A 17,449-nucleotide genomic window follows, 5' to 3' on the forward strand; every position below is an offset into this window, starting at 1 on the left:
GCTTCCAGATTGAAAAGTCTCCCTTCTTACATCTGACCACACTGCTCCTCTCTGGGTTCTGTCCCAGCTCACACACTCAGATTCACTCTTCCCAAGCTGGTATTCTGAGGGAAGCCCATCATGTTTGTGAGTAATGATGCTTCACCTTCCAGTAGAAGCCAAGACTGTATCTGCCCTCAAAGACAATATGATGTTTTAAGGGTCTGTATTATTTCTTTTGTAATTATGTTTTTTTAATTTTTAAACTCAATCTAGAAAAAAATCTTTCAATCTTTTTGTCTAGATGCCCTCAAAATACCTGCCATGTTTTATGTCGTCTTGGTTCCCTCCCAGGGTCCCATTAGAACATTCAGTCCGGTCCGGCCCAGCCCCCACCTCACTTTGTAATGTAGGCCTGATTTCTTTCAGTGTAGCCTTGACCTTAACCTTGAGATAAATTACGCCCTCGGTAGTTCCTGTCTTCCACCCGAATGGGCATATGATCTACCGTGCTAGGTAGCACAAAACCCAGGTGACCAGTGGATACACTGAGATTTTTATTGTGTTTTTTAGGGATGACATCACTGTCTTGTTAAAGCTGTTTTAACTCTGAAAAGTTTTGATACTTTTGATGTGGCCAAAGGTTCTCCAATAAAGATAACATATATATATATATGTGTGTGTGTGTGTATATATGCGTATATATGTGTGTGTGTGTGTATATATATGTGTGTGTATATATATGTATATATATATTTTATGGTCAGAAACAGATTAAATCCTTCCCTGTATCACTATGAAGGTCACATATTAGTCAAACTTTACCAGTGTTTGTGGAATAAGTGAATAAATGAGTTTTAGACATTCATCCTATTATTCTTTCACTTTCTTAAATGCCTATCTAATTTAATCACTTTTTGAGAAGAAAATTGAAAACTCAATCAGGGTTAACTGGGTGGCAGTTCCGGATCTAGTGGGATGTCATTTTCGGATTGGAAGTTGGTAATTGAGAAGGGGGTTGTGCTGAGAAAGGTCAGTAAAAGCTCCTGAAGATGCACAGAAGAGCCCGCAGCCCTGGCGCGTGGAGCTACCGCTTGGTTCTTGGAGAGGTCCCAGCACCCTGCAAAGTGAGTCCAGATCTGGCAAGTCACCACCTTTTTAGGGACATGTCCATTTGATCTGATCTTCTGTGTAGCAAGTCACAGAAATGTCTGGAAGACACTAGCACATACACTCTGGAGAGAAGTCTGGGATAAGGGGAAGAATAGAGGAGACGTTTGCTGTGTGTTTTTGGAATGTTTTGCATTGAGAATTCTGTCCAGAGAAGGGCTAAAGGATGAAAAACAAATGAAGCTCGCCCACATGTGCCTCTATGTACCTCTTACCATGCTGGACTTACTTTTATTTTGTTTTTCTTTTTTTTTGTTGTGGTGTCTCGCTCTGTTGCCCAGTCTGGAGTGCAGTGGCACAATCTTCAATCACTGCAACTCCACCTCCTGGGTTAAGCAATTGTCCTCCCTCAGCATCCCCAGTAACTTGGACTACAGGTACGTGCCACCACACCCATTTAATTTTAGTAATTTGAATAGAGACAGGGTTTCAACCGTGTTGGCCAGGCTGGTCTCAATCTCCCAACCTAAAGTGATCCGCCTGCTTCAGCCTCCCAAAATGCTGGGATTACAGACGTGAGCCACTGCACCTGGCCAATTGCTGGACTTTCATGACACACATTGAGTAGCCACAGTATCACAAGGGCCATTTCGTCCATAATCCAATTTATTTTTATTATTGGTAGTGAGCTAATGTTGACATCCCCGAGTTATCAGTTTAATGGCTATACTGATGACAAACATTTCCATGCATCACGTGGTCAACAATATTTGCTACCGAGTGCCAGGTTCCATGCTCAGCACTGGGACCCCAGGATGATCGAGACAAAGTTCCTGACCTCGAGCATCGATATCGAACAAGTGAGATTGTCAAGAAAGAAAAAGTCCTTGTAAAACATACCATTCCCCTACAATTCAGTAATCATGCTCCTGGGTATTTAACGAAGTGAGTAAACCCACACCTGGATGTTTATAGCAGCTTTATTCATAATCACCAAAACTTGGACACAAGTGAGTTGTCCTTCAGTCGGTGACTGGATAAACAAACTGATCCATCTAGTCAGTGAACTATCACGAGGCCATAAAAAGACATGAGAGATTCCTATATGCAGGTTATTGTACAAGTGAAAGAAGGTGATGTGAAAAGACTCTTCCTGTTAGACATTCCGGAAAAGGCTTTTGCCTTTCTCTATGGAGACAGTAGAAACCCCAGTGGTTGCCACGGGTTGGGAGTACAATGGGATGAATGGGAAGAGGACAGAGGACTTTTAGGGAAACAAAACTACTCTGCATGATTCTCTAATGGTGGTTACATGTCATTATCCCTTTGTTAAAATCCACAGAATGTACAAAACCAGCAATGATCCCTCACGTAAACGATAGACACTGGGTGATAGTGATGTGTCCATGTGGCTGATTGACTGTGCCGAATGCTCTGCGCTGGTGTGGGTGTTGATCCTGTGGGGATGCTGTATATTGAAAGGGGAAGGGAGTAGATGAGAACTCTGGAATTTCTGCTTATTTTTTTCTGTGAATCTGAAACTGCTATAAAGAAAAAACTAGGCCGGGCATGGTGGCTTACGCCTGTAGTCCTAGCACTTTGGGAGGCCGAGGCAGGCAGATCACCTGAGGTCGAGGTCTGGAGACCAGCCTGGCTAACATGGCAAAACCCCGTCTTTACTACAAAATGATATTACTAATACAAAAATTAGCCAGGTGTGGTGGTGCATGCCTGTAATCCCAGCTACTCAAGAGGCTGAAGCAGGAGAATTGCTTGAACCCTGGAAGGCGGAGGTTGCAGTGAGCTGAGATCATGCCACTGCGCTCCAGCCTGGGTGACAGAGTGAGACTCCATCTCCAAAATAAATAAATAGATAAATAAATAAATAAACTCAAGGTTGGGTGTGGTAGCTCATGCCTGTAAGGGCTCACTCCCAGCAGTTTGGGAGGCCGAGGCAGGTGGATCGCTTGAGTCCAGAAGTTCAAGAACAGCCTGGGCAACATGGTGAAACCTGTCTCCACTAAAAATACAAAAATAAGCCAGGCATGATGGTTCATGCCTGTTGTTCCAGCTACTAGGCTGACCGAGGCAGGATGATCACCTGAGCCTGGGAGGTTCAGGCTGCAGTGAACCATGATCATGCCACTGCACTCCAACCTGGATGACAGAGTGAGACCTTGTCTTAAAATAAAATAAGATAAACTCAATATTTTTAAAAACTGTAATGTTTCATTTCAAAGCTAAAATTGTGTTATTCTAAATATATTTTAAAGAATAAATGATTATTGTTCAATGTCTTTAAAATTATTTTTTAAAGAATCTCATTTGTTTTGAGATTCCAAACGAAGTTAAGTATTCTTTTTCCGTCCCCGCTTGAGACAGAGTCTTGCTCTTTCGCCCAGGCTGGAGTGCAGTGGCGCGATCTTGGCTGACGGCAACCTGTGCCTCCTGGGTTCAAGTGATTCTCTTTCTCTTGCCTCAGCCTCCTGAGTATCTGGAATTACAGGCCCCCATCACCACCTCCAGCTAATTTTTTGTATTTTTAGTAGAGATAGGGTTTCACCATGTTGGCTAGGCTGGTCTCAAACTCCTGACCTCGTGATCTGCCTGCCTCAGCCTCCCAAAGTCCTGGGATTACAGGCATGAGCCACCGCACCTTTCCATTAACCATTCTTAAAATATCACATTGCATTCTTTGAAAGTTCTATATCTTTCATATACATAAATTACAACACAAATCTTTATACTCAAATAGTATTTACATTATAGTAAATTATTTTTTTCTTGCTCTGTTGCCCAGGCTGGAGTGCATGGTGGCGCTCACCTGTAATCCCAGCTATTCAAGAGGATGAGGCAGAACAATTGCTTGAAACCAGGAGGCGAAGGTTGCAGGGAGCCAAGGCCATCCCACTGCACTCTTCGTCTCAGAGGGGTACTCAGCCATGTGAGGTGTGAGGTGTCAGTCTGCCCCTAGGTGGCTAGGGTATCTCCCAGTTAGGCTACTCGGGGGTCAGTGACCCACTTGGGCAGGCAGTCTGTTCGTTCTCAGATCTCAAACTCTGTGCTGGGAGAACCACTACTCTCTTCAAAGCTGTCAGACAGGGACATTTAAATTTATAGAGGTTTCTGCTGCCTTTTGTTTGGCTATGCCCTGTTTCCAGAGGTGGAGTCTACAGAGGGAGGCAGGCCTCCTTGAGCTGCAGTGGGCTCCACCCAGTTTGAGCTTCCCAGCTGCTTTGTTTACCTACTCAAGCCTCAGCAATGGCAGGCACCCCTCCCCTAGCCTCGCTGCTGCCTTGCAGTTAGATCTCAGACTGCTGTGCTAGCAATGAGGGAGGCTCCGTGGGTGTGGGACCCTCCGAGCCAGGCATGGGATATAATCTCCTGGTGTGCCCTTTGCTAAGACCCTTGGTAAAGTGCAATATTAGGGTGGGAGTGACCCGATGTCATGTTGTGTTGTGTGTCATGGTTTCCCTTGGCTAGGAAAGGGAATTCCCTTCCCCCTTGCACTTCCCGGGTGAGGCCATGCCTCGCCCTGCTTCGGGTCTCACTTGGTGGGCTGCACCCACTGTCCTGCACCCACTGTCTGACACGCCCCTGTGAGATGAACCCGGTACCTCAGTTGGAAAGGCAGAAATCACCTGTCTTCTGTGTTGCTCTCGCTAGGAGCTGGAGGCTGGAGCTGTTTCTATTCGGCCATCTTGGACGGTTTGTTTGTTTTTTAAAGGTGTCGCTCTGTCACCCGGGCTAGAGTGCGGTGGCACAATCATAGCTCACTGCAGCCTCAATCTCCTGGGTTCAAGCGATCCTCCCACTTCAGCCTCCTGAGTAGCTAGTACTACAGGTGTGTGAGTCACCACGTCTGGACACTTTTTTTAGTAGAGACGAGGTCTCGCTTTGTTGCCCGGGATGATCTGGAACTCCTGAGCTCAAGTGATTCTCCTGCCTTGGCCTCCCAAAGTGCAGGGATTATAAGTGTTGGCCACCACGCTTGGTCTCCTCCAGTTCTTCACTTCTCTTTAGACATCTGTTACCTCCTTGTTAGTTTCTGTGGCTGTTCAGTGGGTTAACACACACTAGGTGGACACCCAGGGCCTGGAACATTAGTGGGCAAGAACAGTGAGCCAATCCACATGGAAAGCACCCTCTTCTCAGGGTCTTTTCACTGCTCGCCAGATGCTGAGACCCTGGCCACTCCTTGTGAGTCTCCACATGGTTCCAGAAGCCTTAGTTGGTGGACGTCAGCTTCACTGCACAAGGAGCCACTCTGTTCCCGCTGCCCTGGAAAGGGATGTCCATACTGTGTATTAGCTGGAACCACTGGGAGGCACTAACCCTTGCTTGTTCCCTGATGACTAGCAGCCCTTCTTGAATTAAACTGGTTGTAGTCAGTAAAGACAGCCACATTCCCTTTAAATAAAATACTAAAACTATACAGGCATGTAACACTTTTAAATATTTCCATCTGACATTTAAAAAGTTACATCGTTTTGTGGAGCTAGGTCAGATCGATGAGAGGTTTTCTCATAACACGCACCACCCCTCCCATCAGGAAGGGACTAGTGCAGCGTGTTTTGGAATCTCACATCATCGAAGGATGGAGAACGATCAAGTGCCTGTGGGTGATGAGTGACCTCCCTGTGCTGAGGAAGCCTGCATAACAGTATTTTTAATAGAGATGGAGTTTCACAATGTTGGCCGGGCTGGTCTCAAACTCCTGACCTTAAGTGATCCACCTGCCTCGGCCTCCCAAAGTACTGGGATTACAGGCGTGAGACACCATGCCTGGCCATAATAATAAATTTTATTTTATTTTATTATTCTTATTTTTTTTGAGAGGGAGTTTTACTACTGTTGCCCAGGCTTGAGTGCAATGGCACAATCTGAGCTCCACCTCCCAGGTTCAAGCGATTCTCCTGCCTCAGCCTCCCGAGTAGCTAGAATTACAGACATGCGCCACCGAGCCTGGCTAATTTTTTATGTTTTAAGTTGAGAAAGGGTTTCTTCATGTTGGGCAGGCTGGTCTGCAACTCCTGACCTCAGGTGATCCGCCTGCCTTGGCCTCCCAAAGTGCTGGGATTACAGGCGTGAGCATACATGACAAATGGGATCTAATTAAATGAAAGAACTTCTGCACAGCAAAAGAAACTACCATCAGAGTGAACAGGCAACACAGAATGGGAGAAAAATTTTGCAGTCTACTCATCTGACAAAGGGCTAATATCCAGAACCTACAAAGAACTCAAACAAATTTACAAGAAAAAAACAAACAACCCCATCAAAAAGTGGGCAAAGGATATGAACAGACACTTCTCAAAAGAAGACATTTATGCAGGCAACAGACACATGAAAAAATGCTCATCATCACTAGCCATCAGAGAAATGCAAATCTAAACCACAATGAGATACCATCTCACACCAGTTAGAATGGCAATCATTAAAAAGTCAGGAAACAACAGGTGCTGGAGAGGATGTGGAGAAATAGGAACACTTTTACACTGTTGGTGGGACTGTAAACTAGTTCAACCGTTGTGGAAGACAGTGTGGGGATTCCTCAGGGATCTAGAACTAGAAATACCATTTGAACCAGCCGTCCCATTACTGGGTATATACCCAAAGGAATATAAATCATGCTGCTATAAAGACACATGCACACATATGTTTACTGTGGCACTGTTCACAATAGCAAAGACTTGGAACCAACCCAAATGTCCAACAATGACAGACTGGATTAAGAAAATGTGGCACATATACACCATGGAATACTATGCAGTCATAAAAAAGATGAATTCATGTCCTTTGTAGGGACATGGATGCAGCTGGAAACCATCATTCTCAGCAAACTATCACAAGAACAGGAAACCAAACACCGCATGTTCTCACTCATAGGTGGGAATTGAACAATGAGAACACTTGGACACAGGAAGGGGAATATCACACACTGGGGTCTGTTGTGGGGTGGTGGTAGGGGGTCAGGATGGCATTAGGAGAAATACCTAATGTAAATGACGAGTTAATGGGTGCAGCGCACCAACATGGCACATGTATACATATGTAACAAACCTGCACATGGTGCACATGTACCCTAGAACATAAAGTATAATAAAACAAACAAACAAACAAACAAAAAAGAAGCCAGACGCAGTGGCTCCCACCTGTAATCCCAGCACTTTGGGAGGCTGCGTTGGGTGGATTACCTGAGGTCAGGAGTTTGAGACCAGCCTGACCAACATAGTGATGAAACCCTGTCTGAAGTAAAAATGCAAAAATGAGCTGGGCATGGTGGCACATGCCTGTAATCCCAGCTACTTGAGAAGCTGAGGCTGGAGAATCTCTTAAACCCTGGAGGTGGAGGTTACAGTGACCTGAGATGTCGATTGCAGTCCATGTTACAGCCTGGGCAACAAAAGTAAAACTCTGTCTAAAAAAAAAAGTATGGGAGGAAATGGATTAAAATAACCAAATTCCATTTAAATGCCTTAATTTTCTGGGGCTGCATCTTATTGATTGGACAACTCAGTGCCTTTTTTTTCTTTTCTTTTCATCAATAACTGAAGATTCCTGAGGCTTAAACTGGAAAGCAGATTACTTGATAATAGAGGGCACCAGAGAGTTTCCACTTAGTTTCTCTTTATTTCTGACCGTTTCTTTATAACCATCCATGGAAGGGGAACTCCCTCATGTATTCTCAAGCCTGAATTCCACTCTAGACATTCCCATTCCCATTTTTGACTCTATAGGACACAGGTCCCCAAAGTCCCATTGAATCCATGTCAACATTTCCCCCAAGTCCGGCCCCTGCTTGATCACCTTTCCTTTCCCACTTCAGAGCCGGTGTCTGAAACGGTGGTTTCTGTGCTCACATTAGGATGTATGTGAGACCTAGGTTTTAATTTCCAAGTGTCCAGAAGAAAGCGTTTGATATATCTACCCAAATAGACAGGTATTCAACAGCAGCATTGATCTGCCTCCAGGCCATAAAATGACCTGTTGCCACAGTCAGCGCAGTAGTCAGTACAAAACAAGATGTTTTTCCTGCAGGCAAAACAACCCACTTCAGGCCTCCTCCATGTTGAGAGCCATGGAGATGATGAGATGACTTTCCTGGAGAGAGTGACAACCCACTTCAGGGCCTCCTGTCTACTGAGAGCTGTGGTGATGATGGAACAACCCCAGGGCCTCTTCTCTTCTCAGAGCTGAACACTCATGAGGGCACCCTGGCTGCAGAAAGAAGCTACCCGCTGTGGGTCTCCGAGCTGTTCTATCACTCAGTAAAGCTCCTGGTTATCTTGCTCATCCTCCACTTGTCTGTGTATTTCATTCTTCCTGTACACAGGACAAGAACTTGGGACGCACCGAACGGTGCGGCTAAAAGAGCAAAAACACAAACAAAGCCCCTTGCTCACCATGTTGTGGGTGAAGAGAAAAACTGAAGAGCTGCTACTTGTCCAGCAGCCCAGACATGGGAGCTTCCTGGGCCAAGGCTATGACTCTCTTTGGGGGGTTCTGCAGTTCCTGGCATTTCCAAGTTTCAGACCCCACCATGTACTCAAGTGCAAGCCGTGAAAGCTGATTGTGCTGCAACTGGTCTACCAGGCTGAGTGGGGAGAAGGACCCAATCAAAACTCTTGCAAAGATGCCCAGCAACAGAGGTTTCTGTCCAGAAAAGTGACATCCCAAGGATTCCATAACAGAGTAAATTACTTAAATACAAAGACAGATAATATTAGCAATGAATATAAGAGGTCACAATTCTTCAATGGAAAGATATAGAGTGGTTGAATGAATAAAATAAGACTCCACTATATGCTGTCTTTCAGAAACTCACTTCACCTAGAAAGATACATGTAGACTGAAAATGAAGGGGTGAAAAAAGATATTTCACGCAACTGGAAAGCAAAAAATTGCGGAAGTAGTTATACTTGTATCAGGTAAAATAAACACCAAATCTCAGAATGCACTCAGGTGAGACAGACCACAAATCCAATTTGTAAAATAATAGACTACACCCAGAATAGCAGGCGGCGCATCCCAGGCACTCAGTGGAAGTTTTGTTGTTATCGTTGTTGTTGTTCTGAGACGGAGTTTTGCTCTTTTGGCCCACCCAGGCTGGAGTGCAATGGCACAGGCTCAATTCACCACAACTTCCGTCTCCCGAGTTCAAGTGATTTTCCTGCTGCCGCTCCCGACTAATAGGAAGGGGAGGCACTGGGTGTTAAGAGTGTCAAATGTACCAAAATCTTCTCTGTGGTTTTTCCCCTGAGTCTCCCCATCCAGGGCCACCTGACAATCCTTAGCCCTGGACAATGCAAGATGTTTTCGACCGAGGATCACTGTGCTCCTTCCGGATCCATGAGAAAGTGCCAGGCAGTCTGATAGGCCCGGGATTGACTTACATCTAGCAAGACCTTCCCCTGGTTTGCAGGAGTAGATAGGGGGTCACTTGGATGACAGGGAGTCCAGGCCAGACCCCATTCTCCCTCATTCCCTCCTGCAAAGTTCAATTCTCACAGTCCTGTGAAGCTGTGACAAGTGCAGACAGAACTGTCCCACATCCAAAGGGCCTCCCTTCCCCTGGCCGCACGCCAAGTCTCCCTCCCTCTGACCTGTCCCTTGTCTTTGCATCCAGGGTGGGTGCTCGCCACCGACTCTCTCTCCCCAGGTCTCCCCGCTAGACTGCCTCTCTGCCCCTGGGGTGGGGTCGGGCAGCCACTGGAACCTCATGTAGACCAGGGTGAAATCAAACGGCCTTGGAAACTCACAGCCCCACAACCAGGCCCAAGTCTTTTCGCGGTCGCAGACCCAAGTCCCCAGTTTATCAGGGATGCAGCTCTGTGAAAGCCAGAGAACCAGATCCCCGACCCTGCTGCCATCTTTCTCCTGCCCCCATCAGCTCCTCTGGGCCACTCCCTTTCTTGACCCTGTTCTTGTCCTTAGTCCCCCTGGCTCCATCCAGCCTGCAGGGAGTTCCCAGACCTCCCCCACCCCAGTCTGCTACAGGCCGCTCCCTCAGCATCCACTGTCTGCTCTCAGAGTGACCTTCTCCTCAGATCTTTTTTGGAGGAAAAAAGAGGACCAGTTCCTGGTCTTGGGAAAGACAGTCATAAATGCGATCTGGAATGAGACCCTCCTGAGGACTAGAGGAGGCCAGCAGGGCCTGGTCAGAGATATTTCACTGTTAGAAATGCAGAGAGGGCACACACCACAAGAAAGGAAACGCCCTGCCTCAGAAACAGACTCACTGCTTTCCAGGTGCAGCCTCATCCATTCTAAGATTGGGCCAGGGGAGCCTGGGAAGGGATAGCCCCTGCACCAGAATCTGTCCCAGGCTTTGCCAACAGCCTGGCACTTCTAGGAAAACCGGAGGAGTCAACTCTTCCTGTGCAAGTTAGACAAGGTTCCCTCCATCGGTCCCGGGTGCCACTTCAGGATCAGAGCAGCAGCTGAGGAGCTCCCGGCTTTGTGCCTTCCTGGGTGCACCCAAATCGCTCAGTAGAATTTGGGGAGAATTTATTGGTCACTGCTGAATCCAGGGAGAATATCTCTTAGCATTGTTTGTGGCCATACTCCTGGGTGCAGGAGGGATCAGCTGACATTTCCAGGAAGCAGAGGACTCGGCGTCCCCGACAGCGCAGGCTTGGGGAGGAAAACAGAAGTTCAGAAATATTTTAGAAACCCCGATCAAAACCCCAGGAGAAGCTTTGGAATCCCAGTAGAAATTCTGTGAGTGGAATTGAGGTCAGGCTGTCCCTTCAGATGGGCTCCGAAGGCTGCTCTGACCTGGACAGCAGAGAAGCACCTTCAGAAGCACAGGCAACCAGAACATGGTAGAAATACCCCACAAAGGGCAGGATTCTCCCTGGAGTCCTGGGGATGGTGCAGGATCCCTCAAGGGGTTCGTTTCTCTCCCAAAGTCTGCAGACACAGCTTCCACCATCCACGCTTCCAGATTGAAAAGTCTCTACTACTGCCTCTGTTAAAAATACAAAACTGAGCCTCACAGTGGTGCATGCCTGTAATTCCGGCTACTCAGGAGGCTGAGGCAGGAGAATCACTTGAACCCTAGAGGCAGAGTCCGCAGTGAGCTGAGATCGTGCCACTGCACTCCAGCCTAGGCAACAGAGTGAGACTCCATCCCCAAAACAACAACAACAAAAAACTAACACTAACAATAGCTGATGAGCTAAAAAACAAAAAAATGCAAAAAAATACCATAAAGTTTTAAGTAAGTTTACAAATTTATGTTGGGCCACATTCAGCCTGCAGGCGGAGGGTTGGACAAGCTTGTGCAAAAGTAAAGGACGTCATGAGAGCAACTGGCAGGGGTTGATGGGTGGTGAATGAAGACCTGGCCTGTCTAGGTAGAGCCAGGGAGAATCAGGGAGGTCAATGCCGGAAAGCTGAGGGAGATTGCCCAGCTGAAGGGGCAGGTGGGGAGGGAAGAGAGGGTGGCTTGGGCCATGGGGGCAGCATGAATGAAGCCTCTGACTTGGGAAGAAGCTCAGCAGGTTCCTTAGAAGTCCAGAAAGACTGAGTGTCTGTCTCCTATTGCTGCTGGAACAAAATACCACAAACTCGGTGCCCTAAAGCAAGACATGTTTATTTGACAGTTCTTATTATAAAGGTGAATAAATGCACATTTATTCAGAATATCACAAGCTCAGTGGTTTAAAATAATCACAAAATATCACAAGCTCAGTGCTTAAAACAACACACATTTATCCTCTTGCAGCTCTCTTACTGGTAAGAGTCTACAGTGGGTCCTCAGGGCTGCGTTCCTTCTAGAGGGTCTGGGGCAAATTGTTTCCTTGTCTTTTCCAACTTCTAGGGCACATCACTGCTCCCCATCTGGTGCCACCATCAGCCTGTCGAGAGCCCGCAGTGCAGCCTCTTCCTTCCTCTCTCTCCCCTTACAAGGATCCCTGTGACTACACTGGGTTCCCTGGATAACCCAAGATAACCTCCATCTCAAGATCCTTAATTTAATCACACCTATAAAATTCCTTCTGCATCTAAACTAACATATTCACAGGTTCCAGGATGAGGATATGGACATTCTAGGAGGGATGAGGAGAGAAAAGTTCTGTGCACTTGACACCTGCTCAGTCACTTACCCCCTCCTATCCCCAATGTATCTGGTCCTTTCCAGGCAGCTGGGATGGTCAAGGGGCAGGGGCAGGTGGAATCCTATGAGGGCCACAGACTGTGGCTGCCCTCACCTGGTCAGCACTGCTTCACTTTCCACCCACACGCATTAAAAAGTCACTGTGAATGTGAGAGTGACCAGAAACTCAATTGAGCCGGAGTATTGTGTTCAAGGTCAACAGTGCAACCAGATCAACAAGATGGGGTGCACAACCAACAATCGAGGCTCCAGCTGACCAGGGCGGAGGTTCTCCCCAACTGTTCCCAAAGGAAGATCAAGCCAGTGGGAGTCTATTTCCTACAGCCCTGCTTCAACCCAACCAGCGGTTCTCAAACGTGAGCCGCATCAGCTTCACCTGGGGGCTTGTTGAAACACAGATGCCAGGCCCACCCCCTGAGCTTCAGGTGGGGCTGAGAAGCTGGGTTTCTAATGAGTTTCCAGGGGAAGCCAGTGCTGCTGGCCTGGGGACTGAACTTTGGCAACCACGGCACTAGGCTGAGCTAGTCTAATTCTTTTTTGTTTTTTAATTAATTTGTTTTTATTGATACATAATAGTTGTACATACTTTTGAGATACATGTGACCATTTGATACATTTATATCATCAAATCAAAATAATTTGAATATCTGTCACCTTAAATATTTCTTTTCTTTACACTGGGAACATTCCAATTATTCTCTTCCAGCTCTTTTGAAATGCACACTTAATGTTAACTATAGTATCCCTACTGATCTATCAAACTCCAGTTCTTACTTCTAAGTGTATATTTGTACCCATTAACCAACCTCTATTCACCCACCCCTCGCACCCAACTCTTTCCCGCCTCTGGTAACCACCACTCTATTCTCTATCATCATGATATCCACTTTTTAAGCTCTCACGTATAAGTGAGAACATGCGTTATTTGTCTTTCTGTGCTTGGATTATTTTACATAATGACATTGTTTTACATAATGATTATTTGAACATAATGACCTCCAGTTCCATCCATATGGCTGAAAATGACAACATTTCATTTTTAATGGCTGAATGATATTTCATTGTATAGCTATATGTACCACATTTTCTGTATCCATTCATCCATTCGTGGACACTTGAGTTGATTTCATGTTTTGGATATTGTAAATAGTACTGCAGTAAACATGGTTGTGCGGACATCTCTTTGATATACTGATTTTCTTTCTCTTGGATATATGCCCAGTGATGGGATTGCTGGATCATATGGTAGTTTTAGTTTATTGGAGAACCCCCATGCAGTTTCTATAGGGGCTATACTAATTAATTTACATTCCCATAAACAGTGTACAAGAGTTCTCCTTTCTCCATATACTCACGGGCATTGGTTATTTCTTGTCATTTTGATAAAAGCATTCTAACTGGGATAAGATGACATGTCATTGTGGTTTTGATTTGCCTTTCTCCGATGATTAGTGATATTGGGCATTTTTTCATATATCTGTTGACCATTTGTGTGCCATCGTTTGAAAACTATCTATTCAGAACTTTTGCCCGTTTAAAAATGGGATCACTTGATTTTTTCCCATTGACTTGTTTGAGCTCCTTGCATATTCTAGTTATTAGTCTCTTGCCAGATGGGCAGCTTGTAAAAATGTTCTCCCATTCTGTGGGTCATCTCTTCACTTTGATTGTTTCCCTTGCTGTGCAGAAGAAGCCGTTTACCTTGATGTAATCCCATTTGTCTATTTTTGCTTTGATTGCCTACACTTTTGAGGCCTTGCACAAAATATCTCTGCCCCAAACAAATGTTCTGGAGGATTTTTTCAAGTTTTTCTCCAGGTTTCATAATTTCAGGTCTTAGTATTACACAGAACATCTTTGCCCCATCAATGTTTTGGAGTATTTTTTTTTTTCAGGTTTTTCTTCTGGCTTCAGAATTTCGGGTCTTAGATTTAAAACTGTAAACCACTTTGTTCTTTTTTTTTTTTTAGATGGAGTCTTGCTCTGTCACCAGGCTGGAGTGCAGTGGTGTGATCTTGGCTCACTGCAATCTCCACCTCCCGGGTTCAAGCAGTTCTCCTGCCTCAGCCTCCCGAGTAGCTTGGACTATGGGCACGCGCTGCCATGCCCAGCTAACTTTTGTATTTTTAGAAGAGACAGGGTTTCATTATGTTGGCCAGGACGGTCTCGATTTTCTGACCTCGTGATCTGTCCACTTCAGCCTCCCAAAGTGGTGGGATTACAGGTGTGAGCCACCGCACCAGCCCAAGACATTAAACCACTTTGACTTGTATACAGTGAAAGATAGGGATCGACTTCCATTCTGCACATGGGTATCCAGATTTTCCAGCACCACTGATGGATGAGACTGCCATTTCCCATTTGTATATGGGCTTATTGCCTTTGTCAAAAATGAGTTGGCTGCAAATGTATGACATTTATATCTGAATCTGCTATTCTCTTCCATTGGTTTATATGTCTATTTTTATGCCAGTACCATGCTGATTGGGTTACTATAGGTTTGCATTATATTTGGAAGTCAGGTAGTGTGACGCCTCTAGTTTTGTTCTTTTTGGTTAGGATGGCTTCAGCTATTCAGGGTCTGCTGAGTTTCTATATAAAAATTTTAGAAGTATTTTTGCTATTTCTGTGAAGAATGTCATTAGTATTTTGATAGGAATTGCATTGAATTTGTAAGTTGCTTTGGGTAGCATTTTCATTTTTAATGACATTAATTCTTCCTATCTATGAGCATAAAATATCCTTCCGTTTTTTCTCGTATCCTCTTAAATTTCTTTCACCAGTGTTTTATAGTTTTCCTTGTATTAATCTTTCACATGGTTAAATGAATTCCTAAGTATTTTATATTCTTTGTAGCTGTTGATAATGGAAGTGTTTTCTTGATTTCTTTAACAATCTTTAAGATTGTTTGCTGTTGGCATATATGAATGCTATTGATTTTTTGTACGTTGACTTTGTATCCTACAATTTTACTGAAACACACTTTTTATTAAAGTCTTTAGGTTTTTATAAATATAAGATCATATCATCTGCGTACAAGGTTAATTTGACTTCTTCCTTTCCAACTTGGATGCCCTTTATTTTTTTTCTCTTGGCTTATTGCTCTGCCCAGGACTTCCAGTATTATGTTGAAAAAAAATGGTGAAAGTGAACATCCTGGTCTTGTTCCAGATTTCAGAAGAAAGGCTTTCAATTTCTCCTCACTCAGTATGATGTTGGTTGTGAGTCTGTGAAAAACGCCATTCATTATTTTGAGTTGTGTTCCTCTATACCCACTTTGTGGAAAATTTTTATCATAAAGAATTGTTGGATTTTATTGAATGATTTTTCAGCATCTATTGAAATTATCATATAACTTTGGTCTTGGTTCTGCTAACATGATAAATCACATTTATTTATTTTTGTATGTTGAACCATCCTTGCACCACTGAGATGAGTCTTACTTGATGAGTGTAAATGATCTTTTTAATGTGTTACTGATTTCGGATAGCTAGTATTTTTAGAGGATATTCGCATGTATCTTGATCAGGGATACTGGCCTGTAGTTTTCTCTTTTGGTTGTGCCCTTGTCTGGTTTTGGTCTCAGAGTGATGCTGGCAGCTCGTATATTTCTATTTTATTTGTAAAATTTATTTGGAATAACAGATTGTGCAGTGAAAATAAACATAGTAAACATTAGACCTGATGCTCTGGACCCCAGCTCTTGCACAAGCTTCTCACTGTGGAACTTTATTACAAAGCATTAAAATGAGCAGCACATTAGTAGGGACTAGGACAAATGCCGAGTGAAATGAGACAGAAGGAGGCCGATGATCCCAGGTCCCAGATGAGTGGAAAAGAGGCTTTTATCAGCTGGGAGCTACGGGAGAACTACAGGCCCAGTGGGCATTGCTGCCATGACCTCAAGGTATGTCTGTGTGTATGTGTGTGTGACCACCTAGAAAGTCACAGCTCTCCAGGATGAGCTGCCCCCACAGCAGAGAAAAGTAAAACGTCCCATATCCCTGGCAGGACACATCTCCCAGGAGTTCAGCAAGAAGACATGGGATCTGTGGACGGAGGGCACTTAGTAAAATCCCTCATTTGAGGTTGATGTGAAAAGTTGAACTCAAGACCCTGAGGCCCTACATCCTTCCTACTCCCCACAGGGCTCCTGCTGAGCCAGCCCTGACTCCCAGACGCAAGAGCCCAGGGAGGAGGTGAGAGAGAGGAAAACCCGCTGGGACCTCAGGGCATGGAAGGAGCCCTGGACCTTTCTCCCTGTGATGCCTCCCCTACTCTCATGTTCCTCTGGTCCTGGAGCTTCAGGGACCCCTGCATCCTTTCCTTCCCACAGCCCTGCCTTTGACAAAGCTCCATGCGTTTGCCTCCAGGTAGGTCCCCAACCCACCCCAGGCTCTGGGAGCTGCGAGGAGGTTCAGGGCTCCTGCAGTCTGCAGGAGGAAACCTTGCTCTACATGGACCTGTGTGGGTTCTGGGATCCCTTCCTGCACAGGGCCACCTGCAGGTCCCACACATGCATCTGTCCTAGAAGAGCCAATGGGGATGGGCAAGGGCCCCAAACCTTCTCCCAAACTCCACATCCAAAGGGGGGAGAGGGATCACCTGAAGCACAAACCTGGTGTGTGTGCTGGGTGGGTCCTGGCCCGACTGTCTCCTCCTGATCCCAGAGGCCAGGGATGTTGCCACAGGTGCCCTACCAACTCCTCATGCACCCCCAACCCAACATGAACAAACTCCTGCAGACTCCCAGGCCCACCCAAACTTAAAGAAAGTAGGAGAATTCTCCAAGGGGAGAAGACAGCGGCTGCCTCTGTGGTGCTGTGCCCAGGAGGAAGATGACCACTGTTCAAACTGCCTTGGCAAGTTGTTTCAAAGAAATAAAGTCCTTGGATTCTCAGTGTTTTGCTTTATGTTGCACTTCATAAATATTAGTTTTACTAACGTTTTCCACTTACCTGTCTGTTTATATTCAGCAGTGAGAGAGTTCTTCATATTCAGCAAAAAGTGATTAAAAGACATGGGACATATGTCATTTTCCCCATGGATTATTAAGATCACTCTGCACATTTCATTCAGCGTAGTCACTTTCTTCTGACCTGGGATGCAGTGCTGAGCCATGTGTACTCTGTTGAGTTCATTTTCCAGATTCTTTGCTTTCTGTTTGTCTTCCTCAGTAGCACTGAGAATAGTAGATGGCACATCCCAGGCACTCAGTAAAGACTTTTGAATGAA

This window comes from Chlorocebus sabaeus, chromosome 20 (assembly GCF_047675955.1).
Source record: "Chlorocebus sabaeus isolate Y175 chromosome 20, mChlSab1.0.hap1, whole genome shotgun sequence".
Lineage (NCBI taxonomy): Eukaryota > Metazoa > Chordata > Mammalia > Primates > Cercopithecidae > Chlorocebus > Chlorocebus sabaeus.